This window comes from Notothenia rossii (assembly GCF_949606895.1).
Source record: "Notothenia rossii genome assembly, chromosome: 5".
NCBI lineage: Eukaryota > Metazoa > Chordata > Actinopteri > Perciformes > Nototheniidae > Notothenia > Notothenia rossii.
In genome coordinates, this window is record NC_136903.1 from 48,128,996 (window position 1) to 48,141,758 (window position 12,763).

General features: G+C 38.2%; 1 long non-coding RNA gene across 1 annotated transcript; it reads left to right on the top strand.

The window, feature by feature from the left end:
• Nucleotides 1-6,581: 6,581 nt before the first annotated feature.
• On the top strand, nt 6,582-9,275 carry LOC307042102. Its single transcript, XR_013809000.1, has 2 exons — nt 6,582-6,642; nt 8,681-9,275. It is a non-coding gene; the product is annotated as an uncharacterized lncRNA (long non-coding RNA).
• The last annotated feature ends 3,488 nt before the right edge of the window (nt 9,276-12,763 follow it).

Genomic DNA, 12,763 nt, shown 5'->3' on the forward strand with positions numbered 1-12,763 from the left:
TATTAAACATCAGCACTATCTTTATTTCAAGGAATAAGTGCAAAATTCAATTTAAACATTCAATTAATTCAATTATGAAACACCAAATTCATACAAAATACATTACATTTGAAATGTACTAATAAGCAAAACAAAACATCACACAGTGCAAATTAAACATTCCCTCTGATCAGTAACCGGTGAAGGGTTGGAACAAGTTCTTCTAATTCAGACATTCAGAAATCATTTCTAATTAAATACCTACAGAAAAGTCTAGTTTACATATACATTGCGAAATTTGACGGTTTTATCGAAGACAAAGACCAAACCCACAGTATAGGAACAAATAAAGAACAGTTTTTAAAGTAATGGTTTTGTAATGGGTTCAAACCAGCACAGGGGTCCAAGTGAAGCCTTACCTAAAAACGAAATATTAAAGAATTGTACAGTAACATTAATATTCAACAGAACTCATTCAATTGCAACATTCAGTTCGACCTTTTAGAAACTAGACCAGATGTGTTTGTCAATCTCCATGTGGCGTGAGGTCACTGACTTTGGAGGAGGAATCACTCTCAAAATGTCCTCAAAAGGGTACAAAAGCACATCCTCTCTCAGTGGCCAGAAGAACCGGTTGACTCCGGCAACGTGCATGCACTTTACCTGCACATGTGTGTCCATGACCTCCTGAATGACTCCTGGGTAAATATCTCCATCATATTTAAGGGCACACCACTGGCCAATTGAATCAGGACCCCACAGCCTTTCATTCTCTTTGCTGTTGCTTTTAGGTGCTTGAGGCAGCGAAGGGGTTGTTTGCTGAACCCTCAAAACTAAAAGTATGAGTGTCATCACAGCGACACTCATAACTTTGTCTAGCGGTGCAAGGGCAACTTACATCTCAATACAAGATCTCTCCTGGTGCCCCTGTGACCACCTGGTGGATACGCACAGTTGAGGGCACTGCTGGCAGATGACTTGGCATCTTGTTAATTGCTTCATCCACCAGATTCTCTCCGATGTAGAACACCCTGTGGAGATGTTCTGCTGAAGGGATGTCATGACCTTGGCTAACAAGCCTGTCAGCCGTTCGCTTCAGGAGGCCTCCCACTCCATCTGGAGCACCCTTCCCATGGCTTGCTTCAAAAAAGTTCCATGTCCCCCTTTTGAAACCACGCTTCATCAGCTCTGTGCTAAAGAGGAAGAAGTTTCCCTTCTGTCTGTATTGCTTGCATGGACCGTCACTGAAGAAATGCACCACCTCGACAGAAGGATACGAGGCCTTCACTTCATCCAGGATGGGGCACAAATGTGCCCAAATGGCAGGTGGGCCTTTCTCCTTTGATGCCGAAATTGTGCCAAAGCACATGTGCTCTGCTGTCCCACCAACATGAAGGATTCCTGTGTGGAGCGTTGCTTGATTCTGTTTTGGGGCAAAGTGCATTGCCTGGATTTCTGCTGCAAGCTTACATGAGTAATTCTCCGAAAAATCCACATGAATCAAGCATTCTTGGTTGGTCATGCTTTTTCTTAATTCACGGTAGTGGGTGAACTGGCTTTTAATGTTAAATGTATGCCGTTTGAAATGTCTCAATTGGCCTTGAAACATCTCCAGCAGATCCGCCAACACTATGTCCTTTTTCTTCTTCACAGTGATTTTCATGGGGACCTTGTCCTTTTTACCATCTTTGTTTCTCTTTTCTCTGATGACTGTTTCAGTTGACCACTGAGTGAGTTCGACATTTGCCTGAAGGTTAACTTCTGCTGCTATGGCAAACTCCTGTCCTTTGCAGTGGGGACACTCGTTGTACATGCAGTCCTTTGAATTTGGATTGCAGCTTATTGATGTTGTCAGGTCTTCCATGTCCACGCTCCTAATTAACTTAAGAGTGTGAAGCTTTTCAGCCAGAAAGGAAAGATTCTCATGAACCTTGCAAAGACAGGTTTGTCTGTCTGCAAGTGTTGGGTTAACCACCCAGAAGGGACGCATACGACAGAACAAGGAGTACGAGAGATTGTAATTAGGATGTTCAGTGAGAAATTTCCTGTGGAGGTTTCTCAGGGTATCATTTAAAAACCTCTTCTGTTTCTTCATCTTCCGCCTGGTGATTGTTTGTGCTTTGCCTGCTGTCAATCGGCTGCTTTCCTCTCTCGTCAGGTAAGCAATGACGCTGTCTTGAATTCGGAAGCATAGGCTTCGGTACTTTATATTGCCTTCAGCAGGATTCTTGTTCCTCTTTCTGGAGATGTGTAGTGCTGTACGAACTTCTTTTTGTAATCCATACTTTTTAAGGATCTTCCCAGTTAGAATTTGTGACATTGCCTGCCTGTGTGTTCTCCTTTTGGCGGTGGCAAAGGCGTCCTTGATGTTGGCCATGAGGGCATGATGAACAAGCAATGATCTCCGCACTTCGCCAGAAACAGGGACCTTGTGTAGCAGTCGCCTTGTTTTTGATGCCGGGGACTCTGAGACCGCACAGCGTCTTTTGAGTCTTTTGCGTAGTTTGTCTGTTTTTTTTGTTGTTTCCCGAGCAAATGTTTCAGTTTTTGTATTTCTCTGTGTAATTTTGAGTGTTCTCTCCTGACCTTTTTTCTTCCAGCTTTTTTCTGTCTGAAATAAACAAAATAAATTACGTTACAGATAATGTGCTGTGTATACAGCATATTAATGGAAACCTTCTACTTTTTTTCCTGTTGAAAACATAAACCTGTTTCTGTCTTGCTATCATAAATCTCTACCTTGTCTCCTGAGGTTGATGGACAACTTCAACTTGGCCGTCTGGACTGTCTGGTGGTGTAGCTAAGTTGTCAAGCCTGTGTTGTCTTTCTCTGCTTCTCTGCTGTGCCTTCCTCCAATAGGCCCTCTTGCTTCTTTTATCTCTGTCACTCATCTCTGCCACTGTTTTCACCTTCCCTTCTGATCTGAACCTGTGCCATGCCTCTCTCTGCTTCTCTAAATATGCTGCCCTTCTTACAGGATCAGCATCTCGACGAGCCCTGTATATCCGCTGTTTCTCAGCTGCTGACATCTATTTTAAATAATTGGATAAAAAAGTGTGTTGAGACATATGTAGAATGATAATGCTGTGTAATGACGTCTACATGTCATACAAATTGTCAACTAGGTTACCTGTCAACTGAGTTACCCAGTACTGAGGTAACTCAGTTGACAGGTAACCTAGTTGACAATTTCCCTATTTTGACCCATCATTTCAATGGTAGGCCTTGCCTGGATGACCACATGTCATTTTCTTGAACAGGTTAACATCACATTTGAACATATCATTGAATTAAAATCATTAAACAACTTTAAACCATAACAATGTACGTAACATTGTTGATGGTCAATTAAAATACTAATTGACAATGTGCTATTATACATAGAATATTGTAAAAAATTAGAGGACACTCACCACAGTGTGTTCAAAATGTCAGCCAAAAAGGAACATGGCATCATGTGATGCTGGTGACATGGAATTGGGACAAACCATTTTTGAGTTAAAGGGGGGAGTTCTATTAGTAACATAGTTGACAGAACTTTTGTGGACATTCATATATTAAGATATTTTAATTATTAAAAGGAGGAAATCAATTTAAAAAATATGATTATTCTTTAGTATTTAGACTTTTGAAATAAATGAATAATAGTTTTTATTTACTTTAATGGTTTTTATTCATTATTTTGAAACCAAGACACCCTCAACTGAAAAACGGACATAGCAAAAACTGTCAATTTAAGAACATCCTGACACATTTCAAGCTTAATTAAGCATAGGATGCACATAATGTTTGTGTGATATTATAACATGCTTTCCAATAATAGGCAAAATATGATATTTTTGAAGAAAATATAAATTATAATTATAATTATCATCAATTGACATCAATGGACATGGAATGTACCCTAAATTGTAGAATGACTCACCCGTTGGCGGTTCTAGTGTTAAAAGGGCAAACGTTTATTTATTTTTAAGAGTATTAAATCAACACAAACTTTGTTTAGCATTCAGCACTATCATTTGATTTGGGCTATGTTGTTATATATACACTAGAATAAATTGCTCATTACAGAGTCGGTAAATCTTCCAACAGTTTTAAGCTTCACCTTTTTACTTTGTCTTTTCACAGGGACAGAGGAGGAAACACTGACCCTTATTAAGTATTGTGTCCCACTTTCAGGCACATCTCAGTCATATCCTATCCTAAATACCACAGTTTTTGCCACCGTGGGAAAGTTTCAGTAGCAGTGACAGTGAAGCATCAAGAAGATTAGATTAGATATAAATTAGAAATGATGAAGAGTCAGAGTTGTAGGTTAATCATAATGAGTACATATACATAACTGTACCTTTTCCAATGTGTCCTTCTTATTTGATGTTCTTTTTAGCTGATAAAGCAGATCCACTAACATTTATACAAAATGTTGAGTAGCTGGCTGCATTTTCTAAATGTTAATGCTTGTGTTTTCGATCCACTGAAACAACAAACTTATCTGGGGTGCACACAGGACAAATCAAATGCTCCTCTTTGGCAGACCTTGAGAGTTGTTTACTAGTGAAATATACATATTAGTTTTTAAACAAGCCAAAATAAAGTTATTCACATCCTTACCAACGTCTCCTGGGTTTGACCCTCAATGACACTGGTGAACAGCCATAGATTTTCTTCGGCATTTCTAGAGGCGAATATCATAAATGTGAATTAAGATAATTAGTATTGACTTGGAAATATAACATTGTGATTTGAAGATGTATCTAACCACTAAGGCTTCACTTAAAAAAAAGGAGGAAAAAAAGGCTCAATAGCTTTGAAGTATATTGCTAAAGACTCACTGAGGGTCGTCAGAAAGCTGAATAACATTGAGTATACACAAAATGCAAGATCGAAAAATAAGAGACAAAAAGGCATTATTTGTCAACTAATGATGAAGTCCAAGAATGAAATACATTTTGTTTTGGACACTTATCTTCCCGCAAAATAAGTTGTTGAAGGCTGTCTTGGTATCTCTGTTGTGAAGGACATGTCTGGTGTGCACGCTTACATCACATTCAGCAGCTGGATTGCTCCCACACTGTTGGCAGATGTACTTTGCCACATTTTCTTGTGCTGCTGTGGTGTTAGCCTGATGGGGGCCTCAAATCTATGAGTTTTTACATCATATTGTAAAACTTGATTCAGTATGATGTAGTGTAACATATTAATTCTGACAAGAATTGATTTAGCTCTAAAAATGTAACATTATGTCCACTTTTACTCTCTGAAGATTAGGAATATGTGTTAACTGACTTAGTGTGACAAAAGCAGTTTTATTATTCTATTTTCTATCATACATGCTTAGCAGTCTGCAGCAGATTATTTGATTGCCTCTTTTTTACCTGCAAATAAAAAATAAAGGAAAAGCATTATTTTATCAACACCATCCACACAAATTGAAAAATATAATCATTATATAAACCTACATTTAACTTGTGCTATAGTATTTATATTTGAAATTACACTTGTGAGGTTTAATTGTTCAAGATCATTCTATGATTTCAGATAGACACAAAAATAAGCTTTTCATTAACATATGCATCAGGAAAAATATCTTTTTGACTAAGTTTAATGTTTGAAAATATTGAATCAGAAATCAAACCTTGATTTCAATGTTATTGACCTAACATTTATATAGATACCTGTATCCTAGGAGGTATCGGGCACTAGCTAAAAGTTGAAGGAGATTTTTTTTGGTCCTTGCGGTTGTAGTCCAATTTTGCTACATGAAAAACTGTCTTTTGTTCACAGAAAAGTATGGCTTTGGCGAGTATTGCCTTTAATATAATTTGTGTCCTCATTGCAGACACCTTTCCTGCCAATATCACTGATGTTCTAGATGGGTATTACTCTGGGCAGTTTGATACACCAGCTTCAAAGTCCTCCTGTCCTGGACACTACACATCCATGTTTCCAGTCATAGCGTTTTCTATTGCTCTTGTGTAATAGTTGAACACGTGTCTGCTTTTCATGATCTGCTTTCAGACAGGTTTCTCTTCCTGCAGGAAGTCACATGTTATGCTGCCCTAATAGAGAGCAACACAATGACCCTCTCCTTTTAACAAATAATAAAATGTTAATGTTAAATGCAATAGGTTTCTGTATATTTAGCACATTTAAACACATGAGCAGTTGCTGGCATGGATTTATATTCACTGGTTTTGCATATTAAATGTATGAATGCTTAAACTATTTTAATTGAATCTGCATTTTTGGTAAAGTCCCTCTTGCTAGATCTGAATAAAGGATTGTGGTGCTGTAGTCCTCTCATCAGATATTGGATAAAGGGACCAATAGGCCAAACAATCCATGAAGCTCAAGGCCTAACATTCTATTTGTGTCACGTTGTAAAATGCTGATTGTGTAGCAGCTTGTGTAGCTGATTGTGTAGCTGATTGTGTAGCAGGTTGTGTAGCAGGTTGTGTAGCTGATTGTGTAGCTGGTTGTGTAGCAGGTTGTGTAGCAGATTGTGTAGCAGGTTGTGTAGCTGATTGTGTAGCAGGTTGTGTAGCAGGTGCTGTGGTCGATGTGTGGTGGGAGGGCGGGATGAATCTGATAAGAGGTTTGCTGGCCTATAAAAACGTAAGGAAAAGCACACAGTGTGCAGAGAGACAAGCATCAGGACTACAGGTAATACTGCACTGTTCATAATAATCATAATAATATTATTAAACATTTCCTGTCATTTTGCTTAGAATAGCGTTTGTGCTTTAACTTTTCATTTCCTAAAAGTAATCTGTGCCCGGGGACCATTTTATCTTTGTCTAGCAGCAGTATTCCCATTTTATAAAAAAAAAAGTTTGGGTCTCAACAACAGGCATGTTTGCTTAATGTGTTGTGTCCGGTTTAGAGCATGGTGGTTACTTTATTCAGGCTTGTACTCTCCATGTCATTTCGTAGTAGCATGACCAGTTGTGTCCACATCCGGTCTCATACATCCTGTTAGCTCTATCACAATAAAAGCATAACAGCTAACACCACATGTTGCTAATGTTTGTCACTGTTTTGCGATCGCGTGTCAGGAAAAGCTTTAATTGCAATGTAAATATCTGTACGCCAGCTACACATAGTGAGCTGATCAAATGTTTTTATAGACTCTTCTCTTATAGTTTAATAACAGTTTTAAAGATACTGTCTGCAAGTCAATGCTAGTTTGCAGAAATGTCCTCTCCTCCTACCCTAGGACTTTGCTCCTGCACAGCAGTCTAAAAGACAATGAGTAAAAAACTTGAAGTTGTTGAATTCCAGTTGCTTGTTTAAACAAGAATCGTTTTAGTTTTTTTAATTAAAGCTCCAATTTGCCCTTTATTAAGGATTACGTTTTTATATCTGTGTTTAAAAATGAATAGGCCTATGCTTTTCTCAAAGCAAATATGAAAATATATGTCAAAGTACATGTTTGAGGGTTTCATCCCTCTCTGTCCAACACCGACAAACGTCTGAAAAAAAAGAAATACAAATATTGCAATCAACATCTCAAAACGGATGCAATTTGTTTTGGGTGTTATCAGAAATGGCTCATCACTCCATCTACCACCTCTTAACCCCATCTGGAATATTCGATTTAGAAGATTAAGACTTAAAACAAGTGCTTTGTAGGTACCTTTACTGGCAACACAATGAAGGCTTTGGCATAAACTAGCTAGTAGATTCATTTTTTTAAATGGACAGAGGTTCTCAAGAAAATAGGTTACAAGTGGTGGGAGTTTTCCAAACCAAAGATATGTGTGTTTTGAAGGTTAAGAGATAAAAAAAGTAAATGGAAACCCTGTTCAAACAAATCTAGCTGTTACCAGATTAACATTTCACACTCTTTCCTTTGAAGATGATGAAAACTCATTTGGCTAAACTGGAATTTTTTATAAAGCAGCAGGAAGTAAAAGGCGTCTTATCTACATGATTGTACATGTGCGCACTATTTAACTATTGATAACTTTTTCATAGTAAAAATACCTCATAGTGGTGCGTGGGTTTTGTTACTCTAAACTTGAGAGTAACAAAAATGATTAAGTGTGAATAAAATATTACACTTTAAAGTGGATTTAACATAGGCAGAAAACTAGTAAAGGTTTTTGTCAATGTCATCTCATTTGCAGGACTATGCATTCACTTTGTTTGCACATATCACCGGTGCTCCAGAGGTCACAAAGTTGTAACAAAAGTATAAAAATATAAAGTAATTTCACTGTAGTGTTGGACTCACTCTGTGTTGGGGGGACCACAGGTCCACTAGGTAAACTGCCATTTACTATTAATGGAATGGAATACGAATAAGTAGAGAACATTTTTAATTATTAAAAAAAGAAATGTATATGTATTTATTTAATAATTGTTTGTGCCCATAACATGGAAGCAGAAAGTAGTCATGCTTGGCTCCCCTTTATGGTCGCACTGAATCCAAGTAGTTACCTACAAACTCCCTAAACTATACCATGAACAAGATGAAGCAGGACATATATAGCCTAATAGTGATTTGTCAGTGACCCCACGTGGAAACCATTTTAGCAGTATAGGAAATTGCCCATAATGACTGAAAAAATTGCAGAATGATGGATTAACCAGTCAAATATTCAGTTTTTAACACCAGCTTCATTCTTAAAACAGCATTGTGAGCTAAGAGTGTGTCATAAAACCTCACACTGGCTTATTCAATGTTCATCTTTCACAGCTTCTGCAGCATGGCCTCCTGTTCCCCGCTCCTGCTATTGGTCCTGTGCACTCTGACAGTGGCTGAGGCCCAGCTCAAGCTGCTTAACCTGCGGGCCAGCAATCTTCCTTCAGGTATTCTGGGAACTACAGCTGGCTATGTCAAGGTTTTTTGTGGATCTGCCACTCTGGGTGAAACATCAGTTCGCAACAACAACCCAAACCCCTGGTGGGAGGAAGAGTTCACTCACTTCAAGGCCCGAGAGAATGACGTGATGAGGCTTGAGGTTCATGACAGTGACATCCTGTTCGATGACCTGCTTGGAGTCTGCCAGCGGCAAATTAAGCTGGGAACCAATGAGCATGACTGCTTTCTTGAAAAAGGTGGCACCCTCCATTACACCTACTCCCTTGGCTAATTCAGTCAGTAAAACTGTAAAGATGTATTCGACCATAAGTCTTTACATACAGCCTTTGATTCTCTCAGACTGGCTCTGAGAAGCAAACAAATAGATTTGCAAAATATTTTGTTCTGGTTACTGCCATGGAGCATCTTTCTATTTTTCCCTGTTTCAAAGGTTATTAACACAAAATAAAGATTGCTGAAACAACTAAAATGTGTTTCATGTAATTTATCATGATATTATGAGTAAACTATATAAATTATTAGCTTACCTGTTCTACCTGAGTTTGCTACCTTCTTAGGCTGTCGAGAGCTTAATTGAATTCCTTTTTTTCTTATTTCATTGAGGGATCAAGTGATTTCAGAAGTATACAAAACAATTTACAATATATAAAGTGGTAATACAACATGTTTGGACAATTTGTGTAGTATGGCATGTATGTGTGTGTGTGTGTGTGTATGTGTGTGTGTGTGTGTGTGTGTGTGTGTGTGTGTGTGTGTGTGTGTGTGTGTGTGTGTGTGTGTGTGTGTGTGTGTGTGTGTGTGTGTGTGTGTGTGTGTGTGTGTGTGTGTGTGTGAGAAGGAGAGAGAGTGTGTAGGGGTGCATGCTCTTGATTGGGGCTGGCTAAAAAGGATATGAGTGTGGTCCGGTGCTATACATGTGGGTACGTAAAAACCTGCGGAAAACAAAGACAGTTTGACTTTGTTGTTACATTTAAGGCTAATTCACAATTTTCCGGCTTAAAAGATGAAACTCGTTTAAAGTCTCGATTTAAAAATAGTAAGCGTTTCTGCGGACGTGCATGATTTGGGTAGTTTGTTCCAGAGTGTCGGGGCATAATAGCTAAATGCTGTCTCTCCATTTTTTGTTTTCACTCTCGGAACCGATAGCAGACCCGTCCCAGAAGATCTGATGCACCTTGATGGCTCGTAATTATGTAGGAGTTCAACAATATACTTTGGAGTTCAACAATATACTTTGGTCCTAAACCATGTAATGATTTAAAAACTAGCAATAGTAGCTACTTTAAAATAAATTCTTTGGCCGACTGGAAGCAAATGTAAAGACTTCAGAACCGGACTGATGTGATCCACTCGAGTGTTAGTGAGGACACGTGCAGCAGCGTTCTGAATCAGCTGCAGCTTTCTGATGGATTTTTTTGTCAGCCCTGTGAATACACTATTGCAGTAGTCGAGTAAAGATAAAAGCATGGACAAGCTTTTCTAAGTCCTGTTGTGACATTAGTTTTTTAATCCTCGATATGTTCTTCAGGCTGTACTCAGCATTAAAACAAAATGCACCATAGCTTTCAATCTTAATAAGTTTGTGAGGCGTTTTGCTGAACACGATGGTAATCGCCTCATTCAGCTTTAATAGGCATGCCAACTTGATGCTCTGCTCACGGATGACTCGATGAGCATTAAAAACTGTTAAGATGATGACCTTACGTTTGAATTTTTTTTTTTTTGTGGGGTTCTGCTCCCAAAAAACAGTTTTAAGTCTGGAGAAAGTCTAATAAGACAGTGTGTAAAACTACACTGCCCAGCCAAACAAAAGTAACCACTTTGATTTAACTAGGCCAGTAGGTAAGGGCATTCCACTGGATAATAACTGCAGCGATGTATATGTTTTAGTTGAATACACGTTTTTTAACCCTAACTGATGCAGTTAGTCACTTCTTTAATGTTTGTTCTTTCTGATGTAAAGTCAAGGTTGTAACTGTTTGCAATGAAGTTGTGGGGCGCTGAACTGTTCCTTTGATTCTTTTGTTATATGATAGTAATTACTTGTCATTCAAATTTGAAGGAGGGTGAGCAAGCATCTTGAGGAACATTTATCATTAACTCCTCCTCCAAAAAAAGTTTATTTAATAATAACATATGATTATCATAATATGTGAATCATAACAGTGATTGACAGCCGATAGGAAGTATATGATTGTTAATAATATCATATTCATACAGACACACATCGATGAGGCAGTTAATTAACGTACTTATTGCAGCAGTCTGCATAGATTTGGTACCCCTGCTGGTCTAAGAGTGAGACAACTCATTCAGTTATTGTTCAGTTCAAATTCATTAAATTAAGCTTGCCACCTTATATATTTATATTTAAAGCTTTACTGATGTGCCACAATAGTGTCACCAAATGTTATTTAGTTAAAATATTAATATTGTGGCTTTCCAAGTTAAAATTAATTGATATGACTGTGATTAAATCAGCATATACTTCTGCCAGGGGATGCCACCCCATGAATATTTTTGTAGATCCGCCCCTGGTCTCAGGGGATCTTAATATTTAAGAACCTATTAATGTGTTATACCAGATTAACGGAAATAATCTCAGCTAACTGACGATATAAACCATTCTTACCAAAACAAAACACAAGTCTCATAAGAAGCATCTAAATGACCCCTTAGCGAAAAATGCTCACGGACATTGGCACAGAACTCAAGATAAAAGTACCCTTATTACTTATCGTAGCTGCACATACAAGATATCCGATTAAAGCTGAGTTTCCACAGATTATTTAAGTATATAGTATTGTTAGAAATTAAAATCAATGTTTTAATGGGGAAATGTAGTTTAAACATGCCGTCAGTTGTAATGCTCTTTTATACTGAAAAACCAGAAATTCTTGTGCACAAGCAGTTAAGCTTTTATTCTGAAAATCCTTCATCTACGGTTAGCATTTAGCATGTGGCTAATATACGATTTCCTGAAGAGGTGAATTTAGTAGCGAAATGATATTGAGTGGTGCAAACCGAAGCATACTGATTTAACACTACAACTATAGATGTCGAGATACTACCATGCTGAATATTAAATGAAGGTACAGTTTATTTGAATACATTATTGTTTACAGACGAGAGTAGCATGTGACAACATGCGGAATGACCGGAAACCAAACGAGCCGAGAAGTATTGTTTAGAGTATTGATTATAGCGTTTAGAATGTGTTAAATGAAAAGTGATGAAAGAGAATATGAGGAGAAACGGCGTGTTAAGCATATATTGAGTGTGAAAAGAACCTATCCTCTGTTTAAATGCAATAACGGACATTGGAGACGAGGTGAGCCGGCTGGCGGGGAGGAGCCAGCAGAGGATATATAACAGCACCGGAGGAGAGATCCATTCTCTTCTCTTCCCTATCGAGGAGCGGATCACAGCTGTTTGTCTGACTGAACAATATCATGCTTGTGACCAACCCGCGCCTTTTTTAATTAAAGTACCCAATTGAACTTTCACAGAGACTCCATTTAGTCCTATTTTAAAGCTTCTCTCCTGGTCGGGAGAATAACGAACACAGTTAACAATCTGGTGACCCCGACGTGATCCCGCTGACCGAGGAGAGAAAACCAACCGGCTGTTTCCTGGAGACGCTTGCAGCCATTCGACACACAAGAGCTCAAATCAATCGGGAAGAAGATGCCTGTTATGACAAAGATTCTTCACTCGTTAAACTAGGCAAAGTTAGATTTGTGTGTTTGACGGCAGCCGGCTGATCCTGAAAATAGCTGTGCATTTTAATGTTAAAACAACCCAAATTGATAAAATAATCACTCTAAAACCACGAGGCGTTGTTTTGTCACAAGCAGGGTGAGTTCACACTTTCTTTTGTTCCATTAACCCTGCATGCTATTAACCACGTGTGGGTGTTGAATTTTAAATATATAGTGTGTGGACATTGTACTTCGG